This window comes from Eurytemora carolleeae, unplaced genomic scaffold (assembly GCF_000591075.1).
Source record: "Eurytemora carolleeae unplaced genomic scaffold, Eaff_2.0 scaffold279, whole genome shotgun sequence".
Classification (NCBI taxonomy): Eukaryota; Metazoa; Arthropoda; class Copepoda; order Calanoida; family Temoridae; genus Eurytemora; species Eurytemora carolleeae.
Window position 1 is genome coordinate 170,934 of NW_019396265.1, and position 8,597 is coordinate 179,530.

Here is an 8,597-nt window from a genome sequence, read left to right on the forward strand (position 1 = left end):
CAGCAAATCCAAAATTCTTATATTATCTTATTTCAAATAGTTCTATACTTGTAAAGGCTTCATTATTCACCCGTTTTTAATTTTTCCATTACATTTTCCACATTTTAAATATCTTTACTTAAATCTTTTCATTTTGGAACATTAATTCTTTTTAAAATTCATAATTTCTAATTTCCATCACTCGATCTAGTCTTAATTTGATAATACGGACTTTCCAGTTTATTTATTTAATATATTAATTCAAAATATGAAAATGTTCAATGATCTGTGTAATAGCATTTCATCCAAAGCCTTGTTTTTCCTCATCAAGTTTGCAAAATTGTGTTCATATCAGGCACTGGTTTTACCTACATTATTCACGTTAAATGTACATGAGATAAAGAGCTGCTTTATATAGAACTATGTACGGCTTGTATATTTTTTATTTTCTACCTCTAGACTTGTAAAAATTGCAAATAATAAAACCCTGAGCTGGAACTTAAATCAGCTTAAAGAGTGCACGTAATTAATATACTAACTTTAATTTTACCCTCTTCCCCTTAATGGGAAATTTTCCAAAGATTAAATAAATATACGTCAATTTCTAAGTTAAAAACCCCTAAGAAGGTAAAATATCAATTCATTTTTTTACAAAAATAGATCAAACATGTTGTGTTTGTAAGCACCATTATACTGTAGGTACTGGTTCTAATTTACTGTGTTTATGTTATCTCTTAATCAATTGAAAAAAAAAATTAATATATTCATGTGTACATAATATACATTTTTATAAATGTACAATGTACATGTACATAAATTTCATATTTGTTCAAAACTTCTTTTTTAGTATTATTTCAAGTTCCTTCGTTTTGTGTCATCTGTGTATAATGTTCATCAATGGAACAGAAACAATCAAAGAAAAAAAGTATAATATTCAATAATTTTATAAAATTGAATTTAAGCTTAATTTTTGTAAGTTTATTTAATCTGTGGGCTGTGATTCGCCGCAAATATTCAATGCTTTTGCTTTTTGAATAAAATATTCAATGTTCTTTTCATAATAAAACTAAAGCAAACATTTTTCATTTTCTTTTCTTGAGACTTCAAATCTTTCTTTGTTATCCTTATTTAACACTTTTTTCTTTTCTCTTTTTGATTTTCATATTTTATTTTTTTTTTCCTTCTTTCCTTCTTTGATATTTTAACACTGTAATCCTTCCCTTCTTGAATCAATTTTGCTCCTTAAACAGATTAATAATGCAGCATGGTGTATTATTCATGCTGAGAGAGCTCAATTCTGTTTCAAACATATTCAAAGCAGAAAAACAAAGTTAACAAACAATAAAATATTTCATATTTCTATTAAGTTCAGTTTCCTTGTACTGTTAGTTCAAAAAGAAAGAGAAGTATAGGAGAAGTGTATGGGAGGATGGGAGGAGAAGTAACAAGTTCTCATGAGTATATGGAAGGATAGAAGGAGTAGTAACAAGCTCCCTGAGTAAATTTAAGGATAGGAGGAGTATAGTAACAAGTTCTTCTAAGTTTATGGAAGGATAGGAGAAGTAGTAACAAGCTCCCTGAGTATAAGGCAGGATGGGAGGAGTAGTAACAAGTTCTTCTGAGTATATGGAAGGAGAGGAGGAGTAGTAACAACCCCCCTGATTATATGGGAGGATAAGAGGAGTAACAAGCTCCCTGGGTAAGTGGAAGGATAAGAGGAGTAGTAACAAGCTCCCTGAGTATTTTGAAAGATAGGAAGAGTAGTAACAAACTCCTTGAGTATATGGAAGGATGGGAGGAGTAGTAACAAGCTCCCTGAATTTATGAAAGGATAGGAGGAGTAGTAACAAGTTCCCTGAGTAAATTTAAGGATAGGAGGAGTAGTAACAAGCTCCCTGAGTATAAGGCAGGATGGGATGAGTAGTAACAAGTTCTCCTGAGTATATGGAAGGATGGGAGGAGTAACAAGCTCCGTGAGTATATGGAAGGAGAGGAGGATCAGTAATGAGCTCCCTGAGTATATGGAAGGATAATAGGAGTAACAAGCTATCTGGGTATTTTGAAAGATATGAGGAGTAGTAACAAGCTCCCTGAGTATTTTGAAAGATAGGAGGAGTAGTAACAAGCTCCTTGAGTAAATGGAAAGATAGGAGGAGTAACAAGCTCCCTGGGTATATGGAAGTACAGGAGGAGTAACAAGCTCCCTGAGTATATGGAAGGATAGGAGGAGTAGTAACAAGCTCCCTGAGTATATGGAAAGATAGGAGTAGTAACAAGCTCCCTGAGTATATGGAAGGATAGGAGGAGTAGTAACAAGCTCCCTGGGTATATGGAAGGATAAGAGGAGTAGTAACAAGCTCCCTGAGTATATGGAAGGATAGGAGTAGTAGTAACAAGCTCCCTGAGTATATGGAAGTATGGAATGATTAGTAACAAGCTCCCTGAGTATATGGAAGGATAGGAGTAGAAGTAAGAAGCTCCGGATAAGTGGAGTAGCAACAAGTTCCCCTGTATATGGAAGAAAATGAATATATAGAAGAATGTTGAAGGAAAAAATCGATAAACTACATTAAAGTAACCTAGTTAGAAACAACCTTCATCATTACTGTTTGCATGGAACCGGACAATTACTCCTGTAGAGTATACTACTCTGGTCTACCCCAAACTACCCGAAAACATTTTCAAACAAAACAAAAGTAATTGAGTTTTTATCACAAACTAAAATCTTCTGATTCCAATATCTTGGTAATTTTATGGTTCAAACCTTTGATATTTCAAACTTAGATTACTTTATCTATTAATAGTTTGAAATATCTAAGGTCTACGACATTGGTTTACAAAGATATAGAGATTAGAAAATCAGAGTTTGTGGCAAAAACTAAACTCCTTTTTCAAGAAATTTTTCCGATTGTCGTTATTATTTGTTTTGTTTTTCAGAGGTGTATCAAATATCTGCCAAAGAAATATTCCCTATGTTTTTTTGTTTTAACCCTTATTTTCCCCTTACAATGATACTTCATCCCCCCCCCTGCTCTGTTCCCCCTCCCAGGAAGGAATGTGCGGATATGAAGAAAAAGGTTCATTCTTCTGTACAGTTTAAATATTTTAACATAGAAACTAATTTTGAAGGAATCTCTGTTGAAAAATATTCTAAGCAACAACTTAAGGGAAAAGTGAGGGGAAACTATAATTTTACACAGTACAGTGAAATGAAGTTTTTTTTAATGTCTGTATCCGAACATCTCCATTTCTTAGATTTTTTTTATAACACATACTTCAATTCAAGAGCAGTAAGGAAAAGAGGAAAGGGTTTTTGTACACATTTTGCTGTGATTTGTTAAACATATAGTAGCTAATTTTATAACAATAAAAGATTTTAAATAAAAGTAAGGAATTGAGTTTTTGCCATCAACTAGAATATAGGACACTCTGAATATAAAGAGTAAACCTATCCTATCCTATCCTTAGTCTTGGTTTAATACATGGTACTCTGAATATAAAGAGTAAACCCATCCTATCCTTTAGTCCTGGTTTAATATAGGATACACTGAATATAAAGAGTAAACCTATCATATCCTATTCTTAGTCTTGGTTTAATACATGATACTCTGAATATAAAGAGTAAACCTATCCTATCCTATTCTTAGTCTTGGTTTAATACATGATACTCTGAATATAAAGAGTAAACCCATCCTATCCTTAGTCCTGGTTTAATATAGGATACACTGAATATAAAGAGTAAATCCATCCTATCCTTAGTCCTGGTTTAACATAGGATACTCTGAATACAAAGTGTAAACCCATCCTATTCTTAGTACTGGTTTAATACAGGATACTCTGAATATAAAGAGTAAACCTATCATATCCTATTCTTAGTCTTGGTTTAATGCATGATACTCTGAATATAAAGAGTAAACCTATCCTATCCTATTCTTAGTCTTGGTTTAATACATGATACTCTGAATATAAAGAGTAAACCTATCCTATCCTATTCTTAGTCTTGGTTTAATACATGATACTCTGAATATAAAGAGTAAACCTATCCTATCCTCTCCTTAGTCCTGGTTTAATAGAGGATACTCTGAATATAAAGTGTGAATCCAACCTATCCTATCCAATTGGTCCTGGTTTAACATAGGATACTCTGAACATAAAGAGTAAACCAATCTTATCCTATCCTAAGTCCTGCTTAATATAGGATAATCTGAATATAAAGCGAAACCCCAACCTATTCTCTCCTTGGTCCTGGTTTGATCTAGAGTAAAGACTAAAAAAAATAAAACCCATTCTATCATCTCCATGGTCCTGGTTTCATCTAGAGTAAATACTTAACAAAATAAACCCATCCTATGTGATGTTTATCCAATCCTATTCCTGTGGTTCCAGGGGATCAAGGAGGAAAGAAGGACTCGGTTGTATTCCCTTGAACCACTGGATGCACGTGCATTATCCTAGACTGGAGCTAATAGAATTCCACACACTACACACCATATGGAACTTAGGAAGATATCTACCCCAATAAAAAACTTATAGACCAGGATATTCGAAATTACAGTAATTGGCTGAAATGTTCAAATTGTCAAATTATCCTAATTTCTTAATTGATAATCTTTGAAATATATTTGTATTTTTTTAGTTTTTATTATTAAATCAGAGGTAGGAATTAATTAACAGAAAGAAGTAGTTAAACTAGATACATAAAGTTGAACTAGTTTGTGTTGCCGAGAGTACACTATAGAAATAATTTAACTAACTCTCTATTCATCATAGGCATTAAGATTTTAAATGGTCTTCATAAATTTTCACTCCCACCAGAGAAATGGTAGATGGCTCCACTGCTTTTTATAAATCCCCTAATTTCTCTTGAAGAATATGACTCACACACAACACCACGTTATCTAATAATATACCAATAAATCGTGTGTCCATGTAAACTTAAATATTTTATATATTTACTCTTAAACACGATCAATACTGTAATCAAACCACGGCTCTTTGGGTTCCATTGGAGGATATGGGAGGGAGGGAGGGAGTCAAACATCATGGAATATTATATTATCTAAACTAATCATGTCTAATCATCCAAACGTGTGTACCCCTTGACTGATTTGCCTCAACTTTTGATTAGGTAACTTGGGAGAACTACGGGAATTTTTTTTAAGGTTAAAAACTCTCAGATAACAGGTTGACTTTTATAGGGAAAACTTAGTTTCCAGGCAGAGCTGTGTTTCCAATTTATTTACAGTATAAAACAGGAACAATTTAAGATTTGGCAGATTTTTCAGTTTTCATTTGTGGATTTCCATCATTTTCAAAAACTAAAATTTTTTTTACTTTTTTTTGTATATTGCACTGTTTTGCGGACTTTAAAAGACAGATTATAAAAAAGGAAGAGAGAGGGGGGAGGGGAGGGGACAAACTGAGTAGTTCGAGTATATACCTTTGGTTTTTTATTGAATACTGTATTCCTTATTCTGTCCTTTAGGTTTCTACAATCCTACCAGGTGGGGGGAGAATACAGATTATAAAAAGGAAGAGAGAGGGGGTAGGGGAGGGGACAAACTGAGTAGTTCGAGTATATACCTTTGGTTTTTTATTGAATACTGGATCCCTTATTCTGTCCTTTAGGTTTCTACAATTCTACAAGGTGGGGGGATAATACAGATTATAAAAAGCTATATCGAGCAAGGAAAAGTTTGAAAACATGGAAACCAAGTAATTTTGATTTTCTCGCTCTTTGGTGTACAGAGGAGTTCCGAGGTCGCAAAAGCTACACCATTTATGCTAGAAAGGTCATATTATAAAAATGCTACCCTATAAAAAGCTACACTATGAAAACGCTACCCTATAAAAACGCTACTCTAAAAAAACGCTACCCTATAGATATAATTTGCTACAAATTTATTGACTGCTTCTGTTTTGTTTAAGATTTTTTTTTTAAATTTATAATGTTATCGAAATAAATTTGCGATTTGAATAATTCATAGGCCGGTTCATTTTGTATCTATAAATTCTCGTACATAATAAAATAACAAGTGCATCGCAAATTATTATATATATTGCAGAGATTTCAAAAACAGTGATCTAGAAAATATCTCGTCAATGAAGTTTGAAAAAAAACATGCAGACAGTACTGTCTCCGAATTCACCAGTTTCACGCGTTCTATTTATAAGTTTATCTTTATTTTTCCAGATTCTCTCTGTTTCAATTTGTTCTAGAAAGTTGATGACTACAGCAGATTTTACACAATTATTACATGGATCTTGACGAAAAAACTGATCAGCTGGACTACAGCTTCCATTAGAAGGAGTTCACCCTCAGGACTACAGCTTCCATTAGAAGGAGTTCACCCTCAGGACTACAGCTTCCATTAGAAGGAGTTCACCTACAGCTTCCATTAAAAGGAGTTCACCCTCAGGACTACAGCTTCCATTAGAAGGAGTTAACCCTCAGGACTACAGCTTCGATTAGAAGGAGTTCACCCTCAGGACTACAGCTTCCATTAGAAGGAGTTCACCCTCAGGACTACAGCTTCCATTAGAAGGAGTTCACCCTCAACTAAGCTATCGGTGTGTTCCGCAGTAATTTGCAGTACACTGACCGGAGATATATTCGCGTTTAGTGGAGGTGAGTTATTGGTTTAGTGTAAATGAAAATTAAAATCCAGTTTTTGATCATCTCTGTTCAGCTTTTTTATCCTTCTTGAAGTTTTATATAATCCTACGGTCTGCTGCCTTGGCTTAGACGAATCAGATATAACAAGCTGATTATTAGAATTGTTACGGGATAAATCTATATTTTGACCAATTTTCTTTAATTTAATCAGAATAGCAGCAGCAACCAAAGTTACAGTTATTGCAACAGCTAACTTAAATAAACTTATAGAGCTCCACTTCCTTCCAATAACCTCCTTTTTCTCAGTATATCTTTAGTTAATTTCAATATTTTCTCTTGAAGTTTGGACTATGTGGTTTCAATGTAACAAATACTTCCCTACCTCCAGGAACAGGGATCTGTCTTTATTTAGATTCTTGCTTTTTACTCTTTTAGATCCATTAGTTGTAGGAGAGGAACTTTTGGACTGAAAAGATTTGCTTATTGATTCATATATTTTAAAAACAGTTAAATATAAGTTAAATTTTCAATGTTTACTTAAACATGTTTTAGAAAAAAAACTGTAAACTGTTAGGTGACTGCCAACTTGTAAAAGGTATGGAAAGAGAAAGATATTTTAGAGACAGGAAATATTTTTTATACAAAGAAGATTTTTAATATTTTAGGTAAATAATTTTCCTAAAATAGAACTATCTTTCTTGATATATCGTTATTTTTACGATACAGGAATACACATCTTATATATGGTCTTCGCTAAAGGAAGACCCATAAAACTGTGAAAAATGAAGACGACTGTTGGACTCAAGTTATGACTGTGTGCAAAGCAATTGTGCAGAGTACACAGACCCATTTAATTCTAAAAGTATATTTTCAAGCTATCGGTAAAACTATTCATATACTTTATACCACATCAGATACACATATGATTGCTTTAATGCCGTCTTACTCTTCCACAATTTTATGGGTTCCACTTTTTCTATGAAATGTTTTTATCTATAAAATGTCCAATTTATGAAATGTCCATCCATGAAATGTCTTTTTCTGTAATGTCCATAAAAGTACAGGTGCTCAGTTCATTCTCCTATCATACAATATTTTTGCTTCAACATGTTCTGATATTCTGTCCCCTTCAAAATCCTCTGCTTTATCCATGCATTTTATAATCTTTTCTGTAATCTCAGAATCTCTGTATCTTCTCGCTAAAAAAATAAAGCTGTAACAAATATTGCAAAAATATTTTGATATTTCAAAAGTGGAGAGAAATTGTAGAAAACCCATCTCATGTTTAACATCTCCTGGGATGTAATCCAATAAGATGACTCAGTTTGTCAATACTGAGTATAGTGTGTACCCCCCCCCCCCTTGTTGGGACAGTTACTACTATACTACTAATCATTGTCCCTCCCTTGGGATCTATAACACGAGTATCCTCTCTCTCCTCTCCTAATCCTTTGTTTCTAAACTCAAGTACTTTTCTCCAGCTAGAGCTAGAAATGCATCTGGGGTTAAGTTTAAACTCTGCATCCAATCATATTGCAGCATCATGCCTGGGTTTTCTCAGGACCAATGGGGACGGGGATATACCTATCTGTAGTTCTGCAATGTAGTTACTATTAATATGATATGGACAAATCCTGAATCACTAAGCTCATTAAATCCGGTCGCATGAGAACTTGATAACGTTAAATTGTTTTGATTTTGTCCTAACTCCTTCTTTTCAATTTACTTAACTTCATTATTACAATTCAGAAAAGAGTCAGTTCGAAGAAAGTTGTGGAAATTATGATATGAAATTTTAACTCTGATTCAATATAGCTTATCACTACAAACAAGGTAAAATTTACATTATCGCCCCTCTAGTTTGTATTTTATACGCATTTTAAGTACGACAAAACTGGTTAAATACTTGTTCATGTTTTCTCAAAAGCTCTTTAGTAAGAGGAGTTATGATTAAAAACATTTAAGATTTTTTTCTTACATGCAATTTACACTTTATCTTGAG